The sequence below is a fragment of the Lepisma saccharinum genome, chromosome 27, assembly GCF_977018435.1.
Source record: "Lepisma saccharinum chromosome 27, izLepSacc3.1, whole genome shotgun sequence".
Lineage (NCBI taxonomy): Eukaryota > Metazoa > Arthropoda > Insecta > Zygentoma > Lepismatidae > Lepisma > Lepisma saccharinum.
Window position 1 is genome coordinate 24,341,876 of NC_139255.1, and position 13,290 is coordinate 24,355,165.

A 13,290-nucleotide genomic window follows, 5' to 3' on the forward strand; every position below is an offset into this window, starting at 1 on the left:
AATATATTGTATAACTGGATGCCTGAGTAAAAAGGTCCCGTTTGATATGCAGTTAGCCGCACTTTGGGAATGTGGAAGTTATATTTTTGTCTGGTATTGTAATTGTGGGTGTCTATGTTCTTTGGATAGTTCGATTTTGTTTCGTGTATGAAAGTAAGTGTTTCAAGTATGTACAAACTTGGAAGTGTTAATATACGGAATTTTTTGAAAAGAGGTTTACATGTATCAGTTTTGTGTGCATTTGCCAAAATACGCAATGCTCTTTTTTGAATTTTAAAAATCCTCTGCGATTGAGCCGAGTTCCCCCAAAATTGGATACCATACCTCAAAATACTTTCGAAGTTTGAGAAATAGATATTTAGCATACATACTGTATTGAAACTATTTTTTAAGGTTCTTAATTGGTAACATACGGTGTTTAGCCTCTTGCATAAATGATCTATGTGAACTTTCCAGTTTAGACACTCGTCTATAAATATTCCAAGAAATTTTTTGTATTGTTAGTAGCTGTTATAACGGCATGCCCTACTGTGAAATTATCTTGCTTAATAGAAGAGTTTTTGGCTCTAGATACACCAAATTTTATTATATTAGTTTTTTCGTTGTTCATAGAAAGTTTGTTTTCTGAAAACCAGCTTTGTAGTTCAGTAAGAGCTTCTTCTGTTTTTTTAATTAAAGTTACATCGTTAACAGAATCTACTAAAGCAGTAGTATCATCAGCGAAAAGAGTAACTTGGGCAGTTACAACATTTGCTGGAAGATCATTTATGAACAATAAAAACAATAGGGGTCCTAGTATCGATCCTTGGGGGATTCCAATAACCACATCTTTCAATTCGGAGTAATATGTTGTTTGCGTCCCATTATTGGATAAGCTATTTATTGCAACGCTCTGTTTACTATTCGATAAATAGGATTCTATTAATTTATTTGATAGACCGCGGATTCCGTAGTATTTTAATTTCTCTAGTAGCAAGTGATGATTCACACAGTCAAACGCTTTTGATAAATCACAAAAAATTCCAACAACAGAATACGTTTTGTTTATAGCGGAAAGAATATTATCAATTACATCAAAAATGGCATTTTTTGTTGTTTTCGATTTCACAAACCAATGTTGTTGCTTTATGAGTATCCTTTTATCTTCTGCATACTTTATTATCCTATTATAAATTAATTTTTCGAAAATTTTTGAAAAAATTGACAATAAGGATATTGGTCTATAGTTTTCAATTTTTGTTTTATTTCCTTTCTTATATAAGGGTATTACTTTTGATAGTTTTACACAATCTGGAAAGCTACCATTTTCCATACACTCGTTAATTAATTTAGCCAAAGGCTCGTTAATGTACGTGCAAATCTCTTTGATCACGTTAATCGGCATTGAATCTAGTCCTGTTGACTTTTTGATTTCATATTTCGAATTATGTTGGAAATTTCATCGTCTGTAGTAGGAGTCATATAAAAAGAATGCCTGAAAGATCTTTTCACGTTATTTAACTTTTCTTTGTATGTGTCCGTTACGCTGATGTTACGTTGCAGGTTAAGTGCTACATTTACAAAATAATTATTAAAAGTATTAGCTATTTTTTGCGGATCAGTCTCTATTACATTGCCTGCTTCTACTAATATGATATCTTGATTCGTGGTAGTTTTTTTACCTGTTATATGATTAACTATTTTCCATAGTTCTGCAGTTTTGTTTTCTGAATTATTCAACTTTTTATCAACATACAACTGTTTGCAATGTTTTAATGTTTTCTTGTAATTTTTGTTGAACTGTTTGTAATGATCTTTAAGGGTAGGGCTGTTTGCATATTTACTCTGTTTATGCAATGATCGTTTTAATTTGCTAAGATTTTTAATTTCCTTGGTTATCCATAGGCAATTGGTTTTGTTGAGAACTCGTGCTTTTTTTATGGGAAAACATTTATTAAAATGGTATTTTACAGTATCAAGAAATTTTTCGAATTTCGCGTTTACGTTTACAGCCATATTGTTTATAAAATCCCATGTTTCTGATTTAAGCGCGTTTCTGAATTTTGAAATGTTCTCATCATTGTTTGTAGGTCTAATAACTCTGAATTTTACGCGTGGTTTATGATTCCGCTTGTCTTCTATTACGTTTACCTTAATAAGCTGAGAATCATGGTCAGAAAAACCTATGCAAGTTTCTACTGAATATTTATTAACGTTTATATTGGTAAAAATATTGTCTATTGTACTTTTTGTTTTGTTGGTGATTCTAGTTGGAGTTGTAATTGTATGAAACAGACCAAAAGAGTTCATTACATCCAGAAAACTATTTTTTTCTGCTGTGTCTTTAGATATATCAATGTTAAAATCTCCACAAACAACAATATTTTTTTGGAGCTTTTTGTTACGAGATCTAGTACTAGTGTTAACTTGTTTAAGAATACATCCATATTTCCACTAGGCGTTCTATATATTGATATTACACATAAGTTGTAAATAGCTATTTCAATCGCGGCGCATTCAAAGTCTTGTTCTACTGACAACTCAACAGCTTGCTTTATTTCAATTACGTTACTTTTAAGTTCATTCTGAGTGAAAATTAAAGACCCGCCTCTTATTATATTTGGCCTACTGTAACTAGATGCAATACTTAAATTATCAATATAATTAAACTTTGTTTCATCTTTTACTAACCAGTGTTCAGTGCAACAAAAAATACTAATTTCATTATTGTTTTCTTTTTGTTCCTCGAAAAATATATCTATCTCTGACGCTTTTGATGTCAACCCTTGAACATTGCTATGAAATATGGTGATAGTTTCTAATGCAAGGTCACTGTTCGACGTATTCTTACCTCCCCTTTGTCCCGATCTCCCACTCCACAGGACTCACTTGTTTCGGTTCCTCAGCTGCATACTGGAATTCACGGAGTTCGATAGCCGGGGGTGACGTGGAGTGGGGGTGGGAGTAGCAGCAGACACTCGTGATTCACGTTCGACGCTGACATTATCATTTACAGGTATATTTCTGAGAATTTCCTGCGTTGCCATATTTCTTTCGACGGAACGCGATCTTGCATATTCTTCGCACTGTTGCAAGGAAAAACGCACACCGTTAACAACGAGATGATCGTAACGAAGGAACGCACTGTCACCGCACTTTCTGGCTTCTTCGAGATGAGGTTTTAGCTCGTTTCTAATCTGACGCAAACGATCAGAGTAATGCTCCGAAACCGCTACACCGCACTGTTTGAAACTTTTAGCTTTCATCAGTATTTTCGTCCTGTCTTTGAACGAGAGAAACTTGGCTACAATCGGACAGCAGCCTTTTCTTGAGCCAAAGCGATGGACCCTCTCGAACGAATCTCCTCCTAGCGCGATGCCTGTGGCTCCAACGTGGGTAGTTATGATGTTGCCTTCATGACAACATTCATCAATTCTTTATGCACCCCTTGTGGTGTCTCCTGCCGTAATGAGTCGCCTCAAGGCTGTTTTACTTTCAGAATTATGTCATTCTAAAATTGGGCGACGTAATTTCATGTAGTCCAGAAAAGTGATGGTGGTGGTGTGTCTTTCCCTATGACGCCAGTGTCCGGCCTGACTGTTCTTTGCAAGTGTCCCTTCATCAATTGTGTCATATCATCACTCATCGCGTCGTCGCGATGCCAAAAGTGACAGAAATGCGAAGTGAAATAACCTAATTTATGAATCAATTGATTGTTTGAGTTTGTGCTTTAAGCCACATTGTGCACACTATGGATAATCGGAACTGGACCTACAGTTTAAAGTGGGATCCGAACCACTATGTGACTCCACCGGATATCAGTCAAATACATTTGACTTATAATAGAAATATTCTTTCATTCCGCATTCGTAGGCAGCTCAATGAGCAAACAAGTATCAAGAATTGCATAAAATAAGGATATACATTAATAAAATAAGTAACCCTTGGCGCAACAGCTCATTGACGCCCGAGCATACCTACCGACCTCACTCCCACCTGTTCCTACTCAGTCACTCGGCCGAGGTAGGATATCATCAAATCAGTGTGACGTGTGGTCAGCACGACGAACCCCCAGTCGTTGTTGTAGGTTTTCATGACCGGGTTACGCTACTCATTCGAAGCTCCCCAATATCCTCACGACGGTGGGTGGCCACCGGTCCCAAACACAGGCCGAAACCTCAGGATAAAAGTGTTAACGCTTGCTCCAGGAGACTCGAACCTGCGCGTGTCCCGTAGCCGGAGCACAAAGCATGATGCCTTAGACAGCACGGACACGGTGCTGTATATAAATTACCATTATCATTATCTATTGTCAATTACAGTGTTGTAGAGAGTGGATTCCGCTCGAGCGTCAAATAGTTCGCACGGATGACGCTAGATAGCGCATGGAATCGAGAGCTTCTTCGCTCGAGCGAATAACGTTCGAACAGGCAAACCGAGCGGTACACACTCGAAGCTCAGTAGTACACGTATAACCGTAATTGGTCTGTCATAGCGGGTCCTCAAAAATGGATCGTGAAGTGAAATATGCAGTGAAATTGAAACTCATATAAACATAGTAATCAATCATCTCTATTTTAAAGTGTAGTTTAGTGTACCTTACCAATATACAGTGATATATGAAAATGAAGCAGATTATTGTGGGTTGAAAATACCAAGGCAAATATTTTACATATAGGTATGTGACTACGATTATTTAACATAAAAACAATATTCCATTTTATACGCTCGAGCGTGAGAGACTCGAACGAGTATGAGTACTCTACTGACTTGAACTGATGTTTTAAGTTCACTTTATGCACAGGTAGGCTAATCGGGACTGTAGTTACAAGTTTGATCCGAACCACTGTGCAAAGTGTCTCCACCAGGTATCGAACCCGGGACCCCAGGATTAAAAGGCGACGACGTTACCACTACGCCATCGCAGTCCGTATTCTAATTGCAACCACCGATGTAAGATGTAAATTTCAATACTCTTTCCCTTTTCTTGACTACAAACACTTTTGCCTCCCAGAGTACATGAAGAGACCCGCACCTCTTTTTTTTCCTGGGCATAATCGAGTTAAAGAATTTTGCCGGAAGCCCTCGTGGATTACCGACGTCCTAAACGATATCCCCTTCAATCGATGAAGACCTGACGTGTGGAAGGGGTAAACAACGTCGGCACGAAGGTGCATCGTACTGTAATACAATAAACGGTACGTCGAGCTTCGCGGGGAGGGAAAAATCAATGTCTAATAGCAGCCGTATATTTTGGACATGTATACTTCCCCATACCACTTTCCTTCGTTGCTCACTCTCGTTGACCCTATCTCAACAATGAAATTCTTTGCCGAACGTAACATTTTCAGTAATATTTCGCAAAAATTGTTGGCTGTTGGAATCTTGGAATGTTTACGATCCTTTATTATACAGGGTGACCACAATTAAAGTTCGTCTGTACAGAGTTCTCTGGAGCCCGTTTGAAGCAACGGATTGCACTGAAACTTGGTAGAAAGGCTATGGAGACCATGGAGATCATGGAAAAGCAAATTCTCGCGAAAAAAGTTCAAAGTTTTACCACCAGGTGAATATTTGGCGCTTAGAATTAAATTTCCCCTACTCAGAGCCATCTGGAGTTCGGTAGAAGCAATTGATTGCGGTGAAACATTGTGCAGAAGCTATGGAAACCATGGTGAAGCAAATGCTGATGTAAAAAATGTAGTTCAAATTTTCACCACCAGGTTCAAATGTGGAGCTGACGTATAATAACCAATAATTTGAGTTTATTTCGGAACAGCAGTGTTCAATATGCCCCCTGTCAACGTGCATGACCCTTTGGATGCGTAAGATAATGTGATATGCGGTAGGACGAAGCGTTTCCCGGGATGTTGTTCACTGTGCAAAAATATTTCAGCGCCACATGTCGAACTAGTGGTGAAAATTTGAACAATTGTTTCCCCATGGTCTTTTAGACCCAGTACCAATCAGCATGTCAGGATATATTGGGCTTAAACCAAAGTTTCATATTTCATCTTTTTATACTTCTAATGGCTAACGTCGTCGCTTTCGATTTCCCGTTGAGTTGCATTGCATAGTGCATCGGGCCCTACTTTAAATTGAAGATCGTGTCCAAATTATTGATTGATTTGGTATATTTTACTTCTCCTTTCTGTCACATTTGGTTAATCGCGAAGATGAGAATGAAAGCCAAGATGAAATGGATGAAGGGACACTTACAACCACACACATGCGTAGAATACAACATATGCCTCACAGAGGATTATACAGGGTTATTCAAAATGAAGGAGCAAATTAGAAATCTTTATTGTGGACACACGGATGAGCACCCTTTGGAATGAGACTAACGTCAAAACAACAAACCACTTCCTTCTGCAGGTGCTTCAAATGGTCTAAAGTTATTGACTCTACAACTAAACGCTTGCAGGTAGTGGTGGGGCGTAAACAGTGTATCATACGTACGTCATGGATAAAAATCGAGAAGGTTGATGTCGAGAGATCTGGACGGCCACCAAAAATGTCACAACAATCAGGGTGCCCATCTCATCCAATATAGCATTCGGGAATGCAGAAAAATGTCATCTGGAGAGTCGACAATTTGCTTTCACCACCTCCAGCGCCACGGTGCGGGATCCAATGGAATATCTACATGGGCTATTAAAACTGTTTCTTCCTCACTCCAGTAACATATACCATGCTTCCACAAAAATATTTTCAATCTTCTCCTTCTTTTTGAATAACCTTGTATAATCCTGTGCGGGACTTGTTTTGTGTTCTATCCAAGTGGATTTGTGATTGTCCCTTCATCCATTTCATCTGATCATCTTCATTCTCATCTTCGCGATTAGCCAAAAGTAACAGAAAGACGAAGTAAATAAACCAAATCAATCAAAACGAGGGCAAGATCTACAGTTAAAAGTAGTTCCAGAACCACTATGGAATGTAACACCACGGTGAATCGAAATCCCAACCCCGTGAAATGAAAACGACGATTTTAACCATTAGGAGTACTAAAAGATGGATAATCCTGTACTCTCTGTGAGTCCAGTCACCAGAGCTTCGTTAGCCTCCAAAATGGCGTCCAGGTTGTATTACGTGAAAGAGAGGTTGTGTATGTGTCTCCTGACAAAGTTCCACCCTTACACACCCTCTAATTGGACTAATGAACTAACTACTTTTACTGCAGATTATCTACCAGCTTTGGAATGGTGCAATTTCATGGAAATCGGAATGAGCCTCACTGCCAAGTGATTCGCCTTGTGCATCTTACGAAAGACCTCATTTTGTTTGCAGACTAATTTGAAGACATCCAAAGTTCAAAATGACACTATTTTTTTTTTAAGAAAAAAGAAGTACTACATTCGCAATTAGTTGCCAAATACAAGTCCCTTGAGATTTCTGGAAAGAGTTAATGTAATTCGAATGGTGAGATTGTAGAGATATTTGATAACAAAAATATTGTTTTCTGTGACTTACAGGCAGTAAGTTACATTAACTATTATTATTATCATTATTGTTATTATTTTTTTTACAGTACCCTTCGGCACGTTAAATCATGGAGCAGAGGTACCATGAATAGACATCAGATTTAGTGGTCTCTGACTAAGTGATATCTGTGCATTGTGAAAGATTACAAAAAGAAGAAGAACTCTTCGTTCATCAACAAAGTGATAGGCTAGATGTTTATTGAGAGGAAGAAAGGCAAATTCAGTTTATATCTAAATAGAAGACGCGAGTGTGAACTTGTATACAACGCCAAAGTATTTTCAATCAAATTTGAATTTATGATTTGTAATGTGGTAGTAGTAGTAGTAGTAGTAGTAGTAATGATGATGATGATAATAATAATAGCAACACGTTTCTCTGACACTATCCCTCCTGAGAAAAATCCTGCAGACGCCCTTCATCACTGCTTTGATTATAATATATAACAGTTATCATAATTGAATTCTTAATTAAATTTTGAGAGCTTGGTCATAACTCCCCTTAACTCTCTCCAAATATATGCATTCTTACTTTCTGTATTGCATATTGAACGAGTTTTTTTCCTGTATTCGTATAATTCGCATAATGAAAAATATTATATGTACAAGACATAACTGCAAAGTGTAAAATATGAAATAAACTATTGTAAAACATAAAATTATGCAAAGGTATTGGAAAATATATTTTGGTAACAGTATGGTATAGTGAAAACACATTTCTTCAAATTTACAGGAGAAACTACTTACGAAACTGAGTTTCTGTAGACTTTTGGAAGCTCGGGGAAGTGTGTTCTCCTTTCGTCCAACTTATTCGGACGGTAAATCACGTATTTTTCGACATTAATGTATCTCCGATGCACGATAGCTCGTGGAACCATTACCGTCGACTACGTGAATCAAATGTTCCGTGTGTTTGTTTACGTAACCCCCCGTTAGTGTAGCAACCACGCGGTAGTTTTACAAGATGACGTGTGAGCGGTTATTTTTTTAAATTTAATTTTCTATGTTTGTCTAACCTAACTGAACCTAACCTAACCTTCCGTGAATGGTTTGTGGATCAATTTTAGCTTAAAAACCTTCCGTGAATAGTTTCTGCGGCATTTTTCGGTTAATATGTTTGGAAACACTGCATATCAGCTGACGATAGACAACGTGAGTCAAGATTTGTCCACCATATTGTGTGTAACAAAAGTGAATTAGCAACGAACAATAAATAAGTACTTCTAATATGAAAAATTACGCTTTTTCAATGAAAAAAGCATAATCCCATGTTCAAAAATGTTCCGCTATGCATAACAGGTAAGTACAAATGTAAATAATTAGGAAATAAACGAGTGAAATGTGTTTTCACTATACCATACTGTTACCTATATTTTTTGCAATTAGAATTCCCCTACTAAGACATATAAATCAAAGAAAAGTTTCCCTACTCGGTCAAATTTATATAAAATATTCATTTTGCCATCTGCTGACTAATATTAAAACTAAGTCTAGAAATGGCAAAGGTTCATACAAATAACTTTAAAATGTGGCCGTACTGATGTGGCCATAAGGTCAGGGATAACCCTGGTATCAGGGGTGCCCATTACCCACGAGGCCAATGGCGCATCCCCCCCAATCATGTCATAATCTCCATTAAGCATTTTACGACAGCGTGTCTATTGAACACGAACACTACACTTCTTCTGATCCTCCCCTCTAAACAGGGATACGTCCCCTCTCCGAGGGACACATTATTCCCCCAAATCGTTCTTCATAATCCCTTCAAAGTAGTTAGTCAAATCTAGCAAGTTAAGATGGATTAATGCACGGAGATTATGTGGAAGAAGAGTTGTCAGATCCTTTGGAGCTTGTCGTTTGACACCTATCTCGGGAGGCAGAACGCCGAGGAACTCGCTACAGATCTCAAGAAGAGACAAGTGAGCCAGTGCACACGACAGACAATCCCTTTGGAGTGTCTGTTACAATCTACTCTCTTGAGTTGCTTTGTCACAAACGTCGTCGTCTTCACTTCTGAAAACTTGGTCTTATTTCGGGTACCTTTTTACGAGATAAGATGATGCACGTGCAGCAGATCGCAAGATCGCAATAGGGTTGTCTTTGTGATGATCTTTGTAGCTCTGACTTCTTATATAATAATAATAATCAGAATCACAATGCGTTCATGATGTTCGATCGGTCCCTCGACACAGCGTTTGCTCGGTATGTCCTCCACCGAGTCCCACGGAAGTCTCTAGGTGGAAGGAAGTCTACTGACGGATTAAAAATTATGAATACTCGAATTTCAACTCCTATTAAAGATTTACCAGTTGACCAGCATAAAATCTAGTTACATCAATATTTACCTAAATTAATTCTGCGTTAATCCACGATAATCCTTTGATTTTTTATTGTCGTGAGAACGAAAGAACTGCCGTTTTTTGTGTTTTCCAAACGACCGCTCTCTCTGAAATTCTATAAATATAAAAAGGTGTTGTAGGATCGTGATGAAATTCAAGGTGCAGGTGGAAAGGTTACACAATTCTTAATTTTAAAATTTTCTTAATCGTCCAAAAGAGTTCTCATGAATTTTGCATAGTCCTAAAATACGACCTTTGTTTTGTTTTGAAGCTATTTGTAGATGTTTTAAAACCTTTACCACTGTAAACTCACAAAAGAAAAGAGATTCATATTCAACGGAGTAGCGATGTGCGTTAAGCGTGGCAACACTGCACGCGCTGTCGCTACCCCACTCGCAATGACAGCCCGCAGATTCTACGGTTTATGAAGATTCCCACAAAAAAAAAAATAATCAAAAAATCAGTACATACTAGAAACAAATTGTAACCATAAATTAACCTAGCATTGAGTATGCTAAATTTTGATGTAAGTCCATTTTATGTAGGTCTACAGGTTAATTCTTAATATAATCCAAACTAGAGTACCCATAATTTGTAATCATAAGTAGGTTGTGTAGTGCACGGGAAATATAATCAGGAACTGTGGCTTGGTATGATCCACGAATCTACTGGCCAGATTGTGAATCTTCTAGCGGTACACCCCGTAAGCAGAATGGCAGAAGGAACATTTAAAAATATTTTTGGTAAAACTACTATGGCCGGTTGATACTGGAAAATAACAGACGTTTTCTAGCCAATGGTGTACCCCCAAGACATCCCACCTTAAATTGTAGATCCAAACCCGCATCATCGGAGCATAAATTGGACTTAAAAATAATTCTACCCAAACTTTTTTCAAAAAAGTTTGCAATCAGAAAATGCGTCGTCGATTAGGAATTCGACATGCGAGGGTTTCAAAGAGACCACCCCCACTGTCTTTAGCACAACCTATGTGTATTGCATTACTACTCGTAGGAAAGAGCAAAAGGGCCGTTTGGTCCCTTAGACACAGTTCTTCACGATTCAGCTACTTTGGTATGTGATCAAAGATGGACTAAAAAGCAGTCCCACAAAACATTGTTACGAACCAGATATTTACTATTGTAAACAAGGACACGAGATGAAAACAAAAGAGCTTTAGATCAGAATCAGAGATGGCAGCACGATATGAAAAAATCTACATAAATTACTGAAGAAGAAATGTTGATTTAATGAAAGTACTAATAAGATGAGAAAATGCAAAATAGATTAAATAAATGATTAAAAATTAGGTAAAAGATGAAAAGGAAAAATGAAAGTGTTATGTGTCATTTAAGAGGATCAAGCTCATAGTTATACAGGGTGTTTCGAAAGTTCGTTTACAACGCTTGGGAGGTGATTGTACGAGTGAAAATAAGGTGGAAAGTTCATGTAACGAAATTCCGGAAACGGCTTTGTTGCCGAGTTATTGACGTTTGAAAAAGTGGGAAAATGATTTTCCGAAGTGAATAATGGCAAAACGGGTGGAGAGAAGTCGCCGGTGTTGGGCCGTCCACTAAGAAATTGGGTACGCTCTTGTCAAAAAATCACGCTGCAATGTTGTGCAATGTCGGCGCAAGGGATTCCCCAAAGGACGCGAACGAAGATGTTGACTGGAGTGGGGTGGGTGTGCGTTCTGCGTGAGCTGGTATCGACGAAAATTGGCATGTGTTGAATGGCACCAAAAAAAAAAAGAAAATTTTATGATCGAAGGGCACCATGACGTAAAAACGAAAAAAAATGAACTGTCATAGGTTGCATACCCTGAAGGGCAGATGGGTGTCCGTGTGATCTGACGTTAAGTACCACATTTCCCGCTAGGGGCGCCAACAGTGTAGGTTTCCTCATGAAGGAGCGCACGTGTCTGTGCCATTCGTGCTTCAGGTGCTGTGCCAGCAGCAGGTTGTCAAACATTCAGGGTTGAATGGAAAGACGTGAGGTTTTTTGACATTAGTGTTGGGCAAATATTTGACCTAGCAGTGTTACGTGTTAATTCTTAGCCACAGCCCATCGTGTTCTGTGAAGTGTACTAGTGTTAACGACCATAAACACTTGTAGCCCGGTGTAAGGGATGGGTGCATACACTTCCCAAGAGCTGGCGGACATGCTTCTGATTTATGGGGAGGCTGGACGTAATAGCCGTGCTGCAAGGCGTCTATATGGGGCACGTTTTCCAAATAGGGAAACTTTCCAATTTTCGTCGATACCAGCTCACGCAGAACGCACATCCACCCCACTCCAGTCAACATCTTCGTTCGCGTCCTTTGGGGAATCCCTTGCGCCGATATTGCACAACATTGCAGCGTGATTTTTTGACAAGAGCGTACCCAATTTCTTAGTGGACGGCCCAACACCGACGACTTCTCTCCACCCGTTTTGCCATTATTCACTTCGGAAAATCATTTTCCCACTTTTTCAAACGTCAATAACTCGGCAACAAAGCCGTTTCCGGAATTTCGTTACATGAACTTTCCAACTTATTTTCACTCGCACAATCACCTTCCAAGCGTTCTAAACGAACTTACGAAACACCCTGTATAATAAGAATATATTAGGAAGTATATAACGAGGTATAAATTCATAGGGTCAGTTTTGCCGTGCCTCCAAGGAGGAGGCTTGTCCCGTGTGGTGAAAGCACCTGTCAATTATGGCTCCTCGAACATAGCAATGAGCGCGTTACAGCCAACGTCCCAATAACGCTAAGGTCTTTTTTAGTGAGCTCGGTGCAATCGACACCGAAAGGAGGAGAGAATAGTTGGTTCGAAAAGTCTTATCAGTGAGAATACTACATTGTTTTTCACGTGGAGCGGCGGTTAACGCGTCGGGTAATGAGAGCGCGCCTGCCGGCAAACCGTATGCAACATCTACGTAACTGGAACCGCTTGCTATGTGACGAAATAAGATCGTACAATTACTTTGACTGTTACACTTAAATTAGCACGTACCTTGTTACAAGAGCTGTTGGAAATAATGTCCTTCTTCCACACATTTACGGCATTTTTAAAGAAAAATTTCGATAACACGTATCAATTTCAGATCTGAAATTGCTTAAATTTATTTTCTGATGGTCTCTTTCAATTATTCTAATGTGTGGCTTCAGGTTTCATAGCTCCCCACGCAGACGTCATGAAAATGTTCCTTTTGCAAAGCGCCTTAGGGATTCTTGAGTATGTTCCAATCGTGCTCCAGCGTCGTTTAGTTTCTCCTCAGTAAGCACACGCTGTTTCACCCTTCGCTTCGTATCAAGCGCCAGTCTCTAAATTTATTCACAAGTTTTCGAACACGGTTTCTGCAAAACACCTTCTAACTTCCCCTACAAGAATTCGTAATGACGTACGTAAAAAATTCGTCGTTTTAAATTGTACGTACAGCGTGGCATCATTCGACTGCAGAAAAGCACCAGTAATACGTAAACTAAACCAAAACAATCT